Source organism: Podarcis bocagei (genome assembly GCF_964188305.1).
Source record: "Podarcis bocagei genome assembly, chromosome: 14".
In the NCBI taxonomy this organism is placed as follows: Eukaryota; Metazoa; Chordata; class Lepidosauria; order Squamata; family Lacertidae; genus Podarcis; species Podarcis bocagei.
Genome location: NC_138139.1, coordinates 31,530,263 through 31,550,948, shown reverse-complemented (window position 1 = coordinate 31,550,948; position 20,686 = coordinate 31,530,263). Strand labels below are relative to the sequence as shown.

General features: G+C 47.8%; 1 protein-coding gene and 1 long non-coding RNA gene across 3 annotated transcripts in view; one reads left to right on the top strand and one right to left on the bottom strand.

Moving 5' to 3' along the window:
• The window catches only part of PRKCB (protein kinase C beta), a 201,335-nt gene that overhangs the window by 37,529 nt on the left and 143,120 nt on the right, over positions 1–20,686 (top strand). The window lies entirely within an intron of this gene.
• On the bottom strand, positions 1,410–4,510 carry LOC308573727. Its single transcript, XR_014002162.1, has 3 exons — positions 4,433–4,510; positions 1,766–1,931; positions 1,410–1,580 (listed from the first exon to the last, which is right to left on the bottom strand). It is a non-coding gene; the product is annotated as an uncharacterized lncRNA (long non-coding RNA).

The following is a 20,686-nucleotide window of genomic DNA, read 5'->3' as shown; positions in this document are numbered from 1 at the left end:
GCAGGTAACGTGGGTGTTCTTGCCCCTGAGCTGCTGTCCTTCCCTTTGAAATGAGTCCTGTGCAGATGTGTCCAGGTGGATCAGTCCACATGGGCCAGATCTATCCGTCTGCCTCTTGCACTCTGTCAGCTCAAACAACACCTCCAAACTGTCCTCCTTGCTGTCCTCCATAGCAAGGCAGCTTCTGTTTCTGAGCAGGAGAACTGCAAGGATGTTCCGGCAAGAGTTCTCCCCTCCGATTCTCTTTTTCCTCTGACTTAAACGATGTTGTGTGTTTCTAAATTAGGTTCTCCCCATTGTCGAAGCTGGAGTGAGTGCTATGACTAAAAGAACTTCTAATAGCAGGAATTGGAATTTTTTTTTGGGGGGGGGGAGGGTGAGGGAAAGCAGCAGCCCCCTCTTCTGTCAAAAGATGAGAATGTGCAAGTGTCAAAGAGTGTCACTTAGAACTGCAGCTGACGGGGGAGGTAATATTTCAGGAGATGATTTTGCAAATTGAACAAAGTGTATCAGGCTCTTCTCTCCCCACCCCCACCCCCCCAAAAAAACCTCTCTCTTACGCACACTATCACCCAATGCTAATGGAACTGTTTAATGCAGTTTCAGAGAGAGCGGTGAAGATTGGTGGAGCAGATCTAACAGATGGGAGATTGAGCAGGATGATGTGGCAAGATGATGTGAGCCCCAGGTGGGATTGCGAAAGTGCCAGGGCAGTGGGTGGGTAGCAGAGGGTGGCGGAGAGAGAGAGAGCCTGGGAGGATTCTGCAGTGTTTGGAGAAAAGGCTGACTAGGAGGCTCTGGGCTGGTCAAACAGCTGGTTATACTCAGTCTTCCAGGTGTTCGTTTATCACGTTTGTAGCCTACAGGGTGGAGAGGGCTTGTGCTGGTTTCATAGGGAAGGAGACACAACTGAGTGATGAAACACATGCTTGAAGCTCTCAGTTACAAGGACTGCAGGCGAGAAGGTCAGGAAAGCAGAGGCCATGGAAAGCCACTGCCAGGCGGGTCAGACCCAGCCTCCCAACAACCTGATGTCCTCCATGTTTGGACTCCATTTCCCATCAGCCCCAGCTAGCATGGGTGTTGGAGTCTATTGCAGATATTAATATTGTGCCGCTTGAAGAGACTGGATGCATAAAAAACTGACTCCTTTAAAACATTGTCAAGGCCCATAAGTTTAATTACAGCTTTACTTGCAGAACTTTCTTCAAAACAGAACAAAAACAGTAAACAATGCACTCAAAATATCCGTAAGATCACGTGCAAGTTTGTCATGAACTGGCAGGACAATGGGGAGTTGGAAAAGGATCCTGGCGAGGGATGTAACCGGGAGCGGGACACACCGGAGCAAGCTAGGGATCAAGCCCACTTGTTGCATTCAGCATGCAAACTGAGTATGTTGAGTCTGCTCAACTGCCCATGGTGATGGACCTCAATTTGGATGCTCCAGGATCTCTGTGGGATGGAGCTTTGGTCTGGACTTTGGACATGTGGATTGACCCTGGACGGGGACTTGACATACTGTCTTGCTGCCAGGTAGGCCAGGGGTTCTGGATGAGGTCCAGCACAGGCTCAGTTTCCTATAAAATATGAAGTACAGTGGTATCTTAGTTTTCAAACAGAATGTGTTTGACTCCCGGAACTGTTTGAAAACCAAAGCACAGCTTCTGATTGGCTGCAGGAGTGTCCTGCAGCCAATCGGAAGCTGTGGAAGCTGCGCCAGACTTTCGGCTTCCAAAAATCATTTGAAAACCGGAACACTCACTTATAGGTTTTGATCGTTTGGAAGCTGATTTGTTCGGGAGCCAAGGCATTCGGCTTCCAAGGTATGACTGTACTCCAAACAGACCTAAAATCACAGGTCTGTCTCTCCTTACAGTCTCCGTTTTGCCTGCAGCTGTATTCGCTCACTGGAGAGTCATTTACTCATCCTTATTTTGACAGAGCATGAGAACAAAGATTCAGAATGGAGATTTGCAAACAAATACCTTCGTCACCTGATCTAAGGTTAAACACTCACCTGTTAGCTAGCAGAAAACAACAATAGTTAATTATCAACCCATCAAGGAATTCAGAGACCACTTAGTATACTCCGGTGGACTTCCCCCCCATTAAAGCCTCCAGTAACACGCATTTAGACACCCCTCATTTCAAAGCTGGAACCTTCTGCATGCAAACAAGTACTGTTCTTGAGTAAAATGCGGTTGTTACAAGTTGGGTTTGAACTGGAGATGTTGCCCTGTGCCTGAAAAGGTGGAAGACTCAGTTGACCATCCCTTACTGGCTCTGGGCTTGCATTTCAACAGGTGACCACTGTTATAAACTTCAATGCATGGGAAATTTTAATTAGAAGAGTTTTCTGCTGGGGTAGGAAGGTGGCCATTTCTGAGGCTCACAGAGCTCCTCACTACACACACACACTGAAGTCTGACAAAGCAGAACCTCCCTGGGGACTGTTTTGCATACACTTTGAGCCTCTCCTCCCTCAAAGGGAAAAAGAGAGTTGACACTGCAGCAAAGGAATCGGAAATGCTGTAGATTAAAATAGCCTTTGATAGAATTGAAGAGCTACTTCCTTTTGAGAGCCTCTCTCTCTCTGTGTGTGTGTGTGTGGTGGGGATAGTGAGGAAATAGAACAAAGGTGTTTGGGGGCTAGAGCCAGGTGTGAAACCTTACGCTTGGGGAGCAAATACATCTCTCTGGAACTCTCTATGTGGCCCCGAGCCCTCCCTTCCCAGGCCACGCCCCCTCTCCCCAGCCACACCCCTCCCCAGTCTTGTTCCACCCTCTCTTTGTGAAGCCTTAATCAGACATACTGCTGGGAGGGGTCAGGCAGAGTGAAGATGGATGAAGACAGATCCCTCTAGGTTCATAAGATGCCCAAATCTGGTCAAATCCCCTGCTGACCCCCCAAAATCAGATTTGGGTTGGGATCCATGTGTCAGGGGCTGCCTCAGGTCTCAGCTCACAAAAGACCAACGCCAAGCTCTTCTTATATACAAGGATGTTTATTGCAGTTCATTATTGGTTCCACAACCGAGGCGTGCAGCCCCCCGTCTTTTAGCCTAGACGTTTGAAGTCCCCTCTGAGTCGGTCCCGCCTCTACACCAGCTTAAGAGGCTTGTGCTAGACCACCTCTTCCTGTCCTTTCTTTTCCGCAGGGTCTTCCTGCCCCCCTGGGTTCCTTCCCTCCTGCTTTCCCCTGACGCGGATCCCTCAGATGCCTGCTCCCCCCTCCTTCGTGCTTTGGGGCCAGGCTCCTCCTCCGGGCTCTCTGCATTTCCGCGCGCCTCCACATTTGAACTTGGTGCGCGTTCGCTACCCCTGACCTTCCTTTTGACAGCTACACTACTCCCTGTACTACTCTCCGCCCCTTCCGGCAGGACGTCCTGCCCCGATCTCCTTCCCCTGTCTCCTTCCTGCTCTGCTCCGTCTGTCACACTGGGAACTCCACCCTTCTCACTCCGTTCCTCCTGGGAAGCCGACCCCGATCTCCCACTCCCACTCGGGGTCTCCCTGCTGCTTCCCTGCTCCTGGCAGGTCCCCCCTGTGACCCCCCCCTTGGCTTGACCAGGGGCGCCCCCTTCTGGGAATCCTCTGATTCACTTGAGAGACTCATGGCAGACCTCAAGTCATTGTCATCCTCTTCCTCACTGTCTTGGGTTTCTTCCCCATCGCTCTCCGTCTCCCCCCTCACCTGTGCCTCTGTCCTTGAACCCCTGACACCATGATTCAGCCCGATCTAGTGCACAGCCCTAGCTACCACACAGGAAAAGAAAAACCAGTAAAATGTAAAGTACATTTAAAACATCCATTATAATCAATATACAGTTTTGTTGTGATTGGCACCAAATACAGTAGAACCAGGCAATGAGGTGCGTCTGCTGTTTGACGCCGGCATAGCAAAAGCCTGTTTTTAAAAAGAGGATTGTACAAATTAAGGGAGGGCAAGGCTGTCGATGGCTACTAACCATGAATGGGAATGCTTTTTGAATCCAGTTGCTGCAAACTGTAGGAGGGGAGAGCGCTGTTGGGGTCAGGTCTTGTTTGTGGGTTTCCCTTTGGGGCACTTGACTGGCCACTGTGAGAACAAGATGCTGGACTGCCTGGGCCACTGCTCTGATCCACCAGGCTCTCTTTACCTTCTTATTAATGTTGGGACTATTTGTGCTTGCAAGGGAAGGGAGAGGCCCTGCTCTGGTTCCTGCACAGTGAGCCCCTCTGCCAGTCTCAGGTGGCCTTGATAGAGAAAGGGGTACATTAGATCCCTCTACATTGGGCAGCATGTATGCCACATTAATGCCCCCCCCATTTCTGTGCGAAAGAAGCTCCATTCTCCTCCCAACCCTATATTTCCTCCTCCTCCTCCTTGCCAGTTCCCACCACCCAGCTAAAGTGGCTCCTTGCTCTGAAATTCCACCCACCAACTTACCAAACTGTTTTGCTCGCTGGGGGCTTCTGGGTCTCCCAGCCTACACAAATCCTGCTGCCATTGCCGCTGGGTTGGTTCTCGGGCCGTGAAAAGACCGAATGTGTCACTTGCTCCCTTTTTAAACAACCCCCCTCCACTTACTTTTTTCTCCAAAAAAGGGGTCCTTTTGTCCCCTTTGAAAGGGCTGTTCTTCCAACGGAGGTATAATTTCCGAGTCCCCTGTGGTGGCCATACAAATGAGCCCAACAGAAGGTGTGCATTATGGAAATGTATAGTTTTCCAGAAAAGATGGAGGTTGCTTCTGTTGAGGGTGTGTGGGAGGGATGTAAATAAAACAAAAGCACCAAGGAGCCGAGTGTGAAGGTGCTGGGCGTGGGTCTCCTTGAAGGGCTAGGGGGAATGCTACAGAAATGCCCAGGCTTTGGGAGGAGCTGCCCAATGACTTATGGTTCTCATCACCTCTCCTTGGCTGAGGGCGGCCCCTCTGGGTCTAATGAGACCAGAAAGTGGGGTGGGTGGAGCAATGATTGATGGTTCCCCCACAGATGTGCCTTGCTGGCATCCCGCCTCCCTTGCCGGTTTTTTTCAATGGACAACAATGGATGCTTGACTGGCGGGAAGCGGGGGGGGGCACCAATTCAGCCCCCTATTTTCCCCACCCCCATGCACCACTGCTTCCCAGAACTCCTGTTTGCTGCTTGCTGCAATTGTGCAAAGAAAGAAACGGCCATCTTTGTTGCCCCCACCCCAAACAACAACGCCTTATTTGTGTGAAAATAGAGGGAGGCCTCAGCGGCAGGAACTTAGCTTGCAGTGCTAATGGGGAGCTCAGATTTGGAATAGCGGAAGGCAGCCAGAGTGCTATTTTTAAGGAACTTGGTGGGTGGGTGGGGGGTTAAGATTATTGACTATTTAAAAGTGAGAACTTCTGCGCAGGTTTCTTTATTCAAAACTTTCCAAGGAGCTGCTTTTCCTGCTTCACAGAAGTGTCCTCCCTCTCCTTTCATGGAAGCCTTTGGCTGGGTCTGCCTGAAGTAAACCAGAGGATTGAGTTGTGGGGAAGAGCAGCAGAAGCACCTGGCTGCTGGATCAGACCCAAAGACGACCCATGTACAGTGGTACCTCAGGTTAAGTACTTAATTCGTTCCGGAGGTCCGTTCTTAACCTGAAACTGTTCTTAACCTGAAATACCACTTTAGCTAATGGGGCCTCCCGCTGCCGCCGTGCCACCGCTGCGCAATTTCTGTTCTCATCCTGAAGCAAAATTCTTAACCTGAAGCACTATTTCTGGGTTAGCGGAGTCTGTAACCTGAAGCGTATGTAACCTGAAACATATGTAACCTGAGGTACCACTGTAGTCCAGTTTCAGGGCATGTCTTAGTTTCTTAGGGGCAAAATGAACAACACAGCGTCTCAAGCCATGTGTTAAAATGCAGGCCCTGTCAGATTCCTGTCAAGTTATCTCTGGGAATGCATGTGCACAATTTAAAGTGAAGCATGGGGTGGAAGCGGGGAGGTTGAACCCAAGAACAGCCTCCTGGATCAGGCCAATGGCCCATCTAGTCCAGCACCCTGTTCTCACAGAGGCCAACCAGATGCCCCTATGGGAAACCCAGAAACAGGACCCAAGCGCAAGAGTTGCTCTCCCATCCTGTGGTTTCCAGCAACTGGGTATTCGGAAGCATTGCTGCCTCCAGCTGCGGAGGCAGAGCCATCTTGACCATCAATAGCCCTCTCCTCCTCGAGAACTCTCCCCCTCCCTGTTTTGACAGCTCTATCCAGGCACACATCTGTTCTTAAATTTGCTTTAGAGATTTCATTACAGTGGTACCTCAGGTTACATACGCTTCAGGTTACAGACTCTGCTAACCCAGAAATAGTGCTTCAGGTTAAGAACTTTGCTTCAGGATGAGAACAGAAATCGTGCTCCAGCAGCGCGGCGGCAGCAGGAGGCCCCATTAGCTAAAGTGGTGCTTCAGGTTAAGAACAGTTACAGGTTAAGAACAGTCCTCCAGAATGAATTAAGTACTCAACCCGAGGTACCACTGTATTGCTTTTGAAATCTGCTTTCATTTTTCATTCTATTCCTTTGGAAAGATGACTAAACACCAGCAAGAACTTTCGGACAGTAAGAGCTTTCCGACAGTGGAACGGACTCCCTTGGGAAAGTGATGAACACTCCTTCCTTGGAGGTTTCAAAGCAGAGGTTGGATGGCCACCTGCCAGGGATTCTTTGGCCATGTGATTCCTGCAATGATGGGGTTGAGCTAGTGACTTTTGGGGATGCCTTCCAACTCTGCAATTCTATGATTCTATGAAATAATAGATCCCCCTTTAAAACAATCGCACTATCTTTCGGCACTTAAGTCTTTTGTATTGCAGACTCCTGAGCTATTTCAGTTTGATGGCTTCGTTTCCAGGTGCTTCCGAGCTCAGAAATGTTCCTCATTCTGCCATGGTGTATCAGGGGCTGCTAAAGGAAGCTGTCGCTTTTTGTGAACGCCCCCCCCCTTCCTGGCCACCCAGAGCCTGTAACATCTCTCTCTGGCTTGCACAGTCTCAGCGTAGCTTAGAGGAGCTTATTGGTGGGTGAGCAGGCGCAGGGGGGGTCCTTATTGGCTCCCCCCTCCTTTCTTCTTTTGCATAAGAATCCTGCTGGGAAATGGCTGTTTATGCTTCAGGGAGGCTGATGTTTAAGGAGTGTTTGCAAGGGCTGATGGGGAAATGCTTCTCTTTCTTTCTCTCCCACCACCAAATGGGTCATGCATTTTTATTAGACTTGATATATAATGGCTGCTAATAAGAACTGTTCCAGCCTTCCTCTCTGCCGGGGCTGCCACAGCTTCAACCAGCAAAAAAGCTGATTAAGCAAAACATAGGCTGAGGAGAACATGGGATGCTGCCTTATACAGAGTCAGACCAACAGTCCATCTAGTCCAGTGCTGTCTACACTGACTGGCAGCAGCTCTCCAGGGTTTCAGACTGAGACATTGCCAGGCCTACCAGTGGGGAGTGCCTGCCAGTGGGGATTGAACCTGGGACCTTCTGCATACAAAGCAGGTGCTCTACCCCTGAGCTGTGTTCCTTCCTTTAAGTTAGACATAGGAAGCTGCCTTAAATGGAGTCAGACTCATGGTCCATTTACGCAGCTTAGTATTGCCTACACTGACCGGCAGCAATGGCTCTCAATTCAGACAGGGAATCTCTCCTAGCCCTATCTGGAGATTGCACCTGGGGCATTCTGTATGCAAAGCAGGTGCTCTACCACTAAGCTGCACCTCTTCCATTTAGGATTATAGTCCTCCTTTAGACTACCTGCTACAGTGGGTAAAGTGACTGTGTCCCTCTGCCCCTGGATCTCATTAGGGGGCACTTTCACCACATCCACCTGCCCAAAGCTAACCTAATAAGCGAGGTTTGCAGGCCCCGTTAATGATCAACTGATCCTTGCTTGCCAGTTTGGAACCCTTGACATCTCCCAAGAGAAATGGGGAATTCTGGAACACGATAAAGCTAAGCCCTTACAGCCAATAACCTTTAAGATCCTGTGTGTGTGTTTGTGTGTGAGAGAGAAAATGAGAACATTTCCCTGTTCTTATGTGGCCTTTTAGCTGGTGTGAGCGGCATGGGCATAGCCAGGATTTACATTAGGGGGAGCAGGCTTCATATTGGATAGAGAACCTACAAAAGGACTCTATATGGGCTCTTGGGTACCCCAGAAAGGAAAAGGAGCAGCCCCCCCCCATAACAGGGACCAGAAACTCGGTTATTTAATTACTTTTATTGACTTGCTTGATTGGAGGGGGCAGATGCTCCCCACCCCACATTTTTCATTAGGACAGTGGCACATGCCAAAACATTCCTAGATCTGGAAAAACAGCCAAAAATTCTCTTTGCAGAGCAGTGTGTAAATCAATCTCTTCCATTCTTCAGAGCCTGCCCCCCTTCTGAGAGAGAGAAAGAGAGAGAGAATGAGAATGGTACCATTGTGGAACCAGAAGACCTGGGCATAAGACATTCTCTAGGCTGGCTTATTTCCTCCCTTAGCAGAAGGGATCTGATCTGGAGAGGTTTTATCTGAGATTCCTTCTCCTCCCACTGTGCAATTTGATCTTCTGCCACCCTGCTTCCTCCCTCCTTCTCTCCCCCCTGGCCCCCACTGTCCCACAGCTTCTTCCAAAAGAAACTGGCTTCCACAGAGACTCCCCAAACTACTTATGTGAAGATTTAGGCAAGCTTTCCAAAGGTTTGGTTTGCAAGGTCAGGGGTGAGGAACTGAGGGCTCCTCCACATTTCCGTTTGTTCTGCGATTTCTAGTTGCGCTTTCTACTGCTGAATCAGAACGAATATCAGTCAGGTTTGTTCCATTCAGCAGTAAACGGCAGGTTTTCCTAGGGAAAGTGGTGGGACAAAACTAAAACATCTCAGATCCATGTCTAGAAGTCTCGGGACAAACCTGGGAGAAATCATTGGACAAATAGTAGTGTTTGGATGAGTCCTAAATCTGGCCAGTAGACTAGATCCTGGCCTCCACTACCTTCCTGCAGCCCCCCCCCCTTTTTTTGCTTCCTTGACCCTGGCATTTTGAAATCAAGGATTTGGTAGACACTCTGAGATTTTGGATATTTGATTTATTTGGGGATTTAGGTGCTGCTTTTGCACCTGCAAGTGCTTTTTACGGAAAGCACTTAAAAACAATTATGTGGCAGAAAATAAATTGCTGTGCCTGCGTATTTGTCGAGGAAAATGCTAAATCCCATTAGCTGCCTTTGGCAACTTTTCTTGTGGGTCCTGCTGTTCTCCTTTCACAGCAGCCTGAAACACAGAAGTGGAGGAGGCAGAAGCTTTTCCTGTGTGACTCCATTGAACTCGCTGGGACATACTTCGGAGTAGATTAGTGGAAGGGTCTCTTTTTATTGAGCGTGTGGCTCTGCTGCTCAGAACATGTCATTCCTGCTCCAAGGAGCTACAGAGTTCGACTAAAATCATCGAAGGTTGGAACAGATCCCCTATGAGAAAAGTTGGGGCTTTTTATAGTGGGGGGGGGGATCTGAGGAAAGGGGCACATGATTGCAGAGTCTACAAAATCATGCAGGGTGTAGAGAAATGGATGGAGAGATGTTCTCTTCTCCTGCCCATGATTCTAGAACCACCCAATGAGGCTGGATGTTGGGAGATTCAGGACAGAGGAAATAAAATCCTCCTTGACATGCAGGAGGCAGTGATGGCCTCCAACCTGGATGGCTTTAAAAGAGGATTGGACAAGTTAATGGAGGAGGAGGCTATCAATGGCTACTAGCCACAGTGATTATGCTTTGTATCTATAGTCATATGCAGCAACGCTTCTGAATACCAGTCACTGGAAACCACAGGAGGGAAAGGGAGACGATGGAATAGGCTCCCAGTGGAGGCAGTGATGGGCTCCAACTCCAGCTTTCAAAGAGAGGCTATTGATGGCTGCTTGTTGTTGTTGTTATCCAACTTTCCCCCTGACATGACTCAAGGTGGCTTACAGATAAATGTCTATGTAGCAACTCCGGTATTGCTGGACTAGATGGGCCCTTGGCCTGATCCAGAAGGCTCTTTTGATGCTCTTATGTTCTTACATTCAAGCTATCTGACTTTGTCCTTCTCTTTCCCTGGCCCCGGATGAGCAAGTGATACTACTTCCCCTTGCACAGTGTCTCCTGTGAGCTGCACATGAGCCCAACCACAGATGTTCCTGCTTGGCAGGGGGTTGGACTTGATGGCCCTTGTGGTCTCTTCCAACTCTATGATTCTATGATTCTATGTGTCCCTCTTGGTTTCACCTCTGCGCCTGTCTCCTGCTCCTCCTTCCACTTCCAGTCATGTAGCTGTGCTCCCTGTGCTGCCAGGAGGCATCCCAGACATCTTCCTTGGGGAGGAGAGAGGGTGACTGGAGACAGTGTTGTTGAGTAGAGAGCACCCCCTTCCACACACGTACCAGCTTCCACCCAAAGGACTGTGTGGAGATCCATCTGTTGCTCAGCATATACCACAATGGTGTTATTTCCCACCCCATAAGTCTTAATTAGCTGTGACAGGTGTAGATAATTCACAGCCTCCTGCTCTTTTTCATGCCTGGCAAATTCATATGCATGCAGTAAATACAGCCTTGGGTTTCATGCCCACATATTCTCCGCTGCAGCTCCGATATCGGCTCCATCCTTTCCAGGAGTCCTCAGAAAATCACTGAGCATGAATTGGCCATGTTCTCAGCCCTCCGTATGTTTTGGGCTATAGCAGGTCGAGGCAGATGGGAGCTGAGCTGCATTGGCTGGTGCTGAGGGGAGCTGTAATCCAAGGCATATGGAGGGATCACCAGGTTGGAGGAGGCTTCTGTAGACACTGCTTCATCTCCCACATCTAGGATCATAGAATTGGTCCCTGCAATTCAGGAATTACATATGAAGAATCCCTGACTGCTCTGGCTAGCTCATAGGCTACAGGCTGCCTACAGCCACCAAGGGGCTTTAGTGGTCTCCCATCAACACCCCCTATTTGTAATTTGAAAGAATCATATTTTAAAGCAAGTTTTGACTGCTCCTATGGGTCCCCTGCTTTGAAGCTATGAAGTTTTTCTCTCCCCCGCAACCCTCAACTTTAAGTTTTTTAAAAATGTTTTTGAAATTACTGACTGCTCCCATTTTTATTGTTTATAAATTTTTATTAATTTTCAACATATCATTTTCAACAGTAATTAAACATATTTTGACATCTTATACAATTTTTTTGACTTCCATCAATCTCATCTGAAAATTTTCCAATCTAATCTCTAAATACACATTTCCCACTTCTTCAATTACATTTAATTCATAACTAGTATCACTGTTCTGTTTCTAATTTGTAATTCTTCATACATTTCTCCTTGTAGTCCTACTAGCGTAATTTGTTGGTTACAGTTGCTCTTCAAATAATTTGTATATTTCTTCCAATCTTCTGTAAATCTCTGGTCCCGCAGGTTTCGAATCCTTCCTGTCATTTTATCCAATTCTGCATAGTCCATTAATTTTGTTTGCCATTCTTCTTTCATCGGCATCTCCTCTTGTTTCCAGACTGCTCCCATTTTTAAATCACCATCATTTTAAAAAGTACTTTTATGGAGAACTCCTGCAGGTCCCCTGATATGATGCCAAAAGGTTTCTGTGATACCCCCCCCCCCGAAGCATCCACCCCCCCAATGTATCATTAAAAAAACCTTCAGTATTTCCAGTTTGGCACATGGGGCCTTCAGTGTTGACCCATGGGCCAATGTGAGCCTCAGCCTGAAAAAGCTTTGCCACCCGTGGTCTAAAATAAGGGTGCTTTCCGTGGATACAGAAGTATTTCCACTCTCCACTGTCCAGTGTTTGGGCTTCCTGGCACGATCTGCATCAAATCATTAAGCCATTTTGTGAGTTGGAAGGCAGGTGTGTGCATTCTCCTCATTATGTTTAGGCACTTAGTTTTCTCTGGTCTTGGTGACAGAGCGCAGGGGTAGCATTTGATTGTTAATTTGGAAATCTTCCGAGCTCAAAGCTGCAGCACAGTGGTCGATCATCTGCATTCCATGCGGAAGGTCCCAGATAGAACCCCAATAGCATCTCCAGGTAAAAGGTAAAGGTAAAGAGACCCCTGACCATTAGGTCCAGTCGTGACCAACTCTGGGGTTGCGGTGCTCATCTCGCTTTATTGGCCGAGGGAGCCAGCGTACAGCTGCCAGGTCATGTGGCCAGCATGACTAAGCCGCTTCTGGCGAACCAGAGCAGCGCACGAAAACGCCGTTTACCTTCCCGCCGGAGCGGTACTACTAGGTTGGCAGGAGCAGGGACCGAGCAATGGGAGCTCACCCCGTCATGGGGATTTGAACTGCTGACCTTCTGATCGGCAAGTCCTAGGCTCTGTGGTTTAACCCACAGCGCCACCCACGTTCCAAATCTCCAGGTAGGGCAAGGAAAAATCCCCTGGATGAAACCCTGGGGTTCAACCACACTTACGGTATATTTTCCTCTGCGCTTTCCCAGTCCATGCCCAAATTCTCTCCCCCCCCCACCCAGCTTTCCCCAGGAAAGCCCACTCTTTATTGTTGAATTGGAGCAAATGACAATTTGGGTTTTCTGCAGATTGCAATTTGCTCTTATTTAACAGTAAAGAATGGATTTTCACAAAGAAAGCACCAGGGTAAAAAAGAAATAAAGTTGTCAGACCTGGACCTGGACAGCCCAGGTCTGTGCCTAGAAATGAGGAGCAAAGTTAAGTGTGGATTAGCCCCTGGAGAGTTGCTGCCAGTCAGTGTGGACAGTGCAGACTTTATTGAATTGTATTAATTGTTTTGTTGAATTTGTTCCTGTTGTTTGCTTTATTCCTAAGCTATTGTGTTTGATATTATAATGATTGCAACATTTGTGGGTTGTTGTTTTTTAATGCTATTGTGATTATTGTAAGCCACTTTGAGCTCAATGTTTGTTGTTGGAAAAGTGGATTACAAATATTAAATCAAATCAAATCAGAGCTAGGTGGACCCAATGATCCGACTTGGTATAAGGCAGCTTCCCTCCCACTTTTCATGGCTGCTAGCCCTGATGGTTGTGCTCTGCCTCCACAATGACAGACAGCAATGCTTCTGAATGCATGTTGCTGGAAAACACAGGAGAGGGTCTTGCTTGCCAGTTTTCAACAGGCATCTGGGTGGCCACTGTGAGAGCAGGATTCAGGGCTAGATGGGCACCTGGCCTGACCCAGCAGCCTCTTCTGATGTTCTTGTGGTTGCTCAAGTAAGGGGGGGGGGTTGTCTCAGAGTTACAAAGGACCTGCAGCAGCACCCAAGTTAAAGAACACCCTGGCCTGCAGCATCTCACCAGACTGGAATTTGCCATGATTTTCCCTGTTCCCGGCTAAGGTGGATTCACCATGACACGAGATCTGAAGTGTGTGTCTGCAAGATGGTTCCCTTACAGGAACACGATATGACTGAGGAAGTTCTCATCTCGGAGAGGCATCTTGTTTCCCGGGAGACGCGGCGCTCTCAAGTTCTGCAAAGGGCAGGAGGCTTCAGCTTCCGAAGTCGGCACGACTGCCTGCTTGGCAGCTGTCCTTGGGTGACTCGCCAGCAGAGCTTCGCCTCGGTTCCTGTTTCTGGGTCTGAGCGGGCGGCTGTGTGCTTGACTTGCATGGCTGCTTTCTCTCTCCCCTCTTTGGGGAGTGTGGTAGCAGAAACATATGCCCTGAAGGATGAGCAGCCTCAGCCACCAAGGGCAGCGTGTTGGAAGCGCAGAGCAGAAGGCTCTTCGAGGAAAAGCAGCTCCAGAGGACTCCCCTTTCATTCTGGGCAGCTTCCAACATCTGTAAAAACATAGTAAAACATCAAAACTTCCCTACACAGGGCTGCCTTCAGATACCTTCTAAAGGCTGTGTGGTTACTTATCTCCTTGGCTTGGGTATCGCATAACTCTGTACCCTCCAACGTTTCTCCAATGAAAATAGGAACATCCTAAGGAAAAGCGGGACATTCTGGGATCAAATTAGAAACCGTGATAGCTTCTGTAAATCCAGGACTGTCACGGGACACTTGGATTTCAGTAGTGGCACCCACCCTGTGGAACGCCCTCCCACCAGATGTAAACTACCAGACTTGTAGAAGACATCTGAAGGCAGCCCTGTTTAGGGAAGCTTTTAATGTTTAATAGACTATTGTATTTTAATATTCTGTTGGAAGCTGCTCAGAGTGGCTGGGGAAACCCAGCCAGATGGGCAGGGTATAAATAATAAATTATTATTATTATTATTATTGGAGGGTCTGAGCTCAGCATCCTAACTGTGGCTTTCAGCTACTGGTATTCAGAAGCATTGCTGCCTTCAACTTGTAGCAGCAGAGCATAGCCATCACGGCTAGTAGCCATGAATAGCCCTCTCCTCCATGAATTTGTTTAATCCCCTTTTAAAGAGATCTAGGTTGGTGGTCATCACTGCCTTCCTGTGGGAGTGAGTTCCATAGATTAACAATGCACTGTGTGAAGAGGGACTTTCTTTAATCTGGCCTGAATCTTCCAGCAGCTGACCCGAGCACAACAGCACCACTCTGTTTGCCTGTGATTCCCAGCAACTAGTATTCAGAGACATGTTGCTTCTGACAATACAGGGGAAATTGGGCTTCTTTAAGTTTCCCATTTTTTCTGTTCTTAAGCTCGGTTTTGCCACATTTCCAGATCAGTTTGCAAGCATTTATCAAAAGTACTCCTGGAGATATGTCAGCATGTGTGTCCCCCCTGAACTACACAAAAAAATTTGCAAGCAGTTTTCTTCAATATAATGCATTTTTGTAAGCTGGTTACACCCATGGATGCTTTTTAACGTACACCTTTGACTTGTACATTTTTGTACCCCTGTTTTGTCCAGAAAACCACATTGAAAAATTCTCACTGCAGAGCAAATTTTGGAGGAGCACCGTGTTTCATTTTGTTTTGTTTGGGGAATTGCAATCAGATGAGTTCCCATTAAACTGTGAATGGAACCAAATTTCTCCCCCATGCCAATTCAGGGGCTCATTATGTGGACAGACAGAGACTTGTTTCGTTGCCAGGCGATGAAGATTTCCAGAGGAGCAGCAGCTGAGCTAGTTTCTCGCAGCAAAAGCAACAAAGACTCTTACAGCACTTTAAGGACTAAGACCTCATCCACACTGCCACTTATCCCAACACTTTCCCCTTGGAAAACTCGCTGGTTACTGCTGAATCAAAACAAATGCCAATTGGTTTTTCTGCGGATTGACATTTGTTCTGATTCAGAGGTAAACAGTGGGTTTTCCCAGGGAAAGTGGTGAGAGAGAAATGAAAAACCACTTAGACCTGTGCCTATAAATATACTTGGTACAAGCGGAAAGTATATTCAACTGTTTTTATTATGTAGAAAATAACTTCCGGGTGCTTCATAGGAAGCCGTTCACAAATGAAATAACTATTAGAGGCGACCAAGCAACTTTCTTCTGTCCATGTGCTGTTGCTTCATCTCTGATGCAGCAGAGATAAACAAGAAACAAAAACATGAAACCTTCTCTTGGGGCAGCAGTGGCAGCAGCAAATGGCAACCCTCCTTTGCTTTTTCCATTCATCAATCAACAATACGCAAACCCATCAAACCATATCTCCACCAGAGCCTGTAACGTGCCCCTTACGTAGGAACTGAGCACCCACACCAGCCTGTTGCCTTCTAGATCTTTTGGACGATGACAGTCATTAACATAAGCACACAGGAAGCTGCCTTCTACTGAGTCAAGCCATTGGCTCCACAGGGTTTCAGGAAGAGATCTCTCTCCAAGCCCTACCTGGCGATGCCATCGGGGATTGAACCTGGGACCTTCTGCATGCAAAGCAGATGCTCTCCCGCTGAGCTATGGCCCTTCCCTGCGTTACTCCCAGTCAGCATGGCTGTTTGATGCTGGGACTGCTGGCTGGGGCTGATAGGAGTTGTAGTGCAAAACATCTGGCATCCACCTGGGTTGGGAAGACTGGCATACCATGTTGAATTTGGAGGGCTCAGGGCCATGCTAAGGTATGGTGAGGCACTTCAGAACTTACGACTGTTATACTTCCTGATGAATAAAAATCAAGGCCGTCTGTCTGCTTAGGACTGCGTGTACAGGATACAACCAGCCTTGGTTTTCTATAAAATGAAATGAAATGTGGGCAGCAGCTGTTGCCTCATCATCCCAGAACCCCAAGTGTATAACCTGATATCTCAGCACCTGGAAGGGACTCATCCGGCCTGCAATCTCCATTCAGGAACTCAATCTATAAGCAAACCTCACAGCAATAACACCCCTCCTAATTTTTATTTTTTTTATCTCCCTGGCCTTTCAAGCAACCACCACTCTCTGTGCTGTGTTGTAAGATCTCTCCTGGCTGAGAGTTCTGCAGAAGTTGAAAACGTGCCACTTTGGGGGGATGTTTTAGCTGGTCCTCTGCAATGTAATACCCAGCTGTGGACTTGGATGGATAACTTTAAGAAATGCTCTGAAAAATGCATTGTGTGTGCGTATGCTCATGTATCCAGGAGCAAGCCTATGAATTTTGCTTTGAGATTTGTCTCAAACCTAAAATTATGTCCCTGCTTTCAGATCCCTGGCCCCTTTGTATTTCGGAGCTATGTTTCCATCTGCTTTGGCAACTTGGGCTGATAACCTTTCTGGCGCCTGCTGAATTCTGAAAGCCTCAGCATTTTGGGAGTGAGATGTCTGTGGCATTGCAAATCTGTTAATTTATACCCTGCAAATATGCACCTCTTCCCCCAGCCCTGAATCAAGCATTGGATAGTCTGGTGGCGTCTGGCTATGACTCTGAAATTAGCAGAAGTCTGTTCAGTCCTTTTAATTTTGGGGGGGAACTGCTATATTTTTACTTTTTACTCAGCAAAGGGGAAATGGTCTGGAAATGTTGCTTGCGTGGGTCGATGAAGAGAAAAGCTTGCATGAAGCAACTGGTTAGCAGCTCTTGAGTTTGAGGAAACCAGGCAGTGTGTCCCCTGATACCACGATCTGCATCTTAGGAGTCATAGCAAGCAAAGAGACTCACGTTCTTGGATGCTTGTGAAACTCTCTAGGTCCCTGGGTGGTCTTAAGGGGTGAGGAGGATGTACTTAGGGATTGGGGGAGGGGAAGAAAATGTGGATTAGCATACTAAGCACATTTACTAAGGCCCATTGAGCAAAATGAGCCTTGCTTTTAAGTAAATAGACATAAAGAAATAATAACAATAAATTAATTTATATGCCACCCATCTGACTGGGTTTCCCCAGCCACTCTGGGCAGCTCCAAACAAAATATTCAAAACACAGTAAAACATCAACCATTAAAAACTCCCCTGAGCAGGGCTGCCTTCAGATGTATTCAAAAAGTTAAAAAGTTGTTTATCTGTTTGACATCTGATGGGGAGGGCATTCAGCTGCATCAGGCTAATGGTCCATTTAGTCCAGCATCCTATTCTCATAGTTGCCAACCAGATGACACTGGGAGGTAAAGGTAAAGGGACCCCTGACCATTAGGTCCAGTCGTGGCCAACTCTGGGGTTGCGGCGCTCATCTCGCTTTGTTGGCCAAGGGAGCCAGCGTACAGCTTCCAGGTCATGTGGCCAGCATGACTAAGCCGCTTCTGGCGAACCAGAGCAACGCACGGAAATGCAGTTTATCTTCCTGCCGGAGCGGTACCTATTTAACTACAGTACTTGCACTTTGACATGCTTTAGAACTGCTAGGTTGGCAGGAGCAGGGACTGAGCAACGGGAGCTCACCCCGTCGCGGGGATTCAAACCGCTGACCTTCTGATTGACAAGCCGTAGCCTCTGTGGTTTAACCCACAGCGCCACCCGTGTCCCTGACACTGGGAGACCCGCAAGCAAATTCAAGCACAAGAGCCCCCTCCCCTCCGATGGTATCTAGAAACTGAGATTCAGGAGCATTGCAGCCTCTGACCATGGAGGCAGAGGATAGCCCCCATGGCAACGAACCCTCTCCTCCAGTCCTCTTTTAAAGCTATCCAAGTTGGGGGCCATCACTGCCTCCTATGACAATGAGTTCCATAGTTTAGCTATGCACTGTTGCACTTTGGATTTTCAGGCCAGCTAGCCGCCTTTGTGTGCTGCTCTTGGGACAAGTCAGGATATTGCGCATCTTCCCACTGTGCAGAGATGGAGAGGCTAGTGGCCCATATCCCCACATCACATCAAGGGCAGAAAAAGAAACTCTAAATTACTCTCTCCCAAACTGCAGTGTTCTGCCCACTAGATCACACTCACTCACAGCACCATTGCCTGCTTCTGTTTTTATTTTTTTTATTTTTTGCACATTACACATTACAGGACGGCTCTTGGGTCTTCATAGTCAACATGTTCTCATTTCCCCCAGGTGGAGTTTCCCCAAGGGGACAGCATTGGTGTTCATGCATTTGCAAGTCTGAACAATGTTGCTTTCTTGCTAATTGGTCAGTGACTGAAACTGTCTGTGAGTGCCTTAGAGCTCTCTCTTTCTCTGGCCATGCATTTGGAGCACATAGCTTTCTGCCCAAGAATCCTACAGTGGACTATTTATTTTTTAAAACCCTTCCAGGGTCAACAGTTGAAGTGTCCTTTGAACCCCTCTTTGCCCCTACAGCAAGAGGAGAATCTGAAGGAAGCACCTGTTGCTCCCTTGGGTATTTGTTCTGTGAGGCAAACCTTAGGTGGCGCCTGTTGACAGGAAGCGGCAGAGAAAACTAGAAGCCTGTCAGTCTCTTCTCCTCAAATCTGTAAGCTGCTTCCTGACCAAATAAGCCCTCCACCTTTCAAAATGTTTTACAATAAAGCAACGAAAGCCATATAAACAATTGAGCCAACTTTATTTCTTTCTTTATTTCATAAAATTGATAACACAGATTGATGGGGGGGGGGACCCAGCCCTGAACACAGTTCACAAAGAGAACAAAACAAAACAAAATCAGTAAAAAACAAATCTTTACTTATGTATTTACTTATTAAATTTGTATACCCCCCTATACCCACAGGATTCTGGGCAGCTGGAACATAAGTCAGCAATAAAGTAAAAACAGATTAAAACATTGATCGGCATTCTACATGTCAGGGTAGGCTTGCCTAAACAAAGTGTTTCTAGCAGGTACCAGCAAGGTGGCAGTGAAGGCGCTTTCCTGATATCAATAGGCAGGGAGTTCCAAAGGGTAGGCGCTGCCACACCAAAAGATCTTGCTATATACAGTGGTACCTCGGGTTACAGATGCTTCAGGTTACAGACGCTTCAGGTTACAGACTCCACTAACCCAGAAATAGTACCTCAGGTTAAGAACTTTGCTTCAGGATGAGAACAGAAATCGCGCGGCAGTGGCACGGTGGCAGCAGGAGGCCCCATTAGCTAAAGTGGTACCTCAGGTTAAGAACAGTTTCAGGTTAAGAATGGACCTCCAGAATGAATTAAGTTCTTAACCCAAGGTACCACTGTATACACAAATGCAGAATGAATATGATGTGGCACTTGTAACCATGCCAGTTCCACAGGTCGAAGCGGTTGAGTGGGCATGTATGCAGTAAGGATATCTTGCAGGTCTTTGTGTGCCCTAGTGGATAACCTATGTCACGACTCCAGCTCTGCCCCTTTAGCTTCTGGGGTTTCGCAGGGCTCCACGCTATGGTGGCTGGTGCCCACTGGGACTGGCAGGGTGGAAGGCAAGGAGACCAACATTAGGTGGCGCCAGAGCCAATGACAAGCAGAGCCAACTACTTCTCATTTTGTCTCCTCCCTCCTCTCCTTTCTACAAGGGACAGAGGAGGAAGAGGAAGCTGAGAGCCAGGCTCCGCCCCCTGAACTGGCTTTAAGTAGGCAGGTGGGGCTGGCTGAGGCCAGACTGGTGGGGCAGTGCCCCATTTGCTCTCATGGAACAGCCTTCACTGGTTCCAACATGTTCTTCATGCTATTTAACAACCAACTTGAAACAGCTGGGTGAGTTCATCCAGATGTTTGGGCTGAAGAGTCATCAGTAGGCAAGTGACATACTGCTCCACATCTCTTCTTGTATTAACCAAGAGAAGTAGCGGAACTTCTAAACCAGTATTTGCAGGCAGTGAGAAAAACCACCCTTCCTAGCTTTGAGAAAAAACTGCTATCTGGAGAGGTAATTATTTCCAGCATGAATCAATCCATTGCCAATGGGAGTAACTGCCAGCGGATTCCTCAGGGATCCTTTGGGATGTTGCATGTGCTGGCGGACGTTGAACAGCCTTTGTTGGAAGCTATTCGCTTTCTCGGAAAGCTCCGGCTCCCTGGAGGGTGCGAGAATCAGAATGGATGGGAATAAGGACTTTCTCACCCGGCACACTGTTAAACTATGGAATCTGCTTGCACAGGATTTCATGATGGCCACCAGCTCAGATGGCTTTCAGGAGGGGATATGGAAATTCATGGAGGATCAAGGAGCACTGTGTTGCATTCATGAACTGCTTGGGGGCTTCCCATCAGGGCATCTGGTTGGCCACTGTGAGAAGAGGGAAGAGGGGACATGATAAAAGTTTTAAAAATCACGCATGGCATGGAGAAAGTAGATAGAGAATTTTTCTCATGAACGTCCAATGAAACTGTATGTTGGGAGATTCAGAACACAGAATAATAGAATGATAGAATCTTAGAATCCTAGTGGTGGAAGGGACCCAAGGGTCATCTAGTCCAACTTCCTGCAATGCAGGAATCTCTGCTAAAGCATCCTTGACAGATGGCCATCCAGCC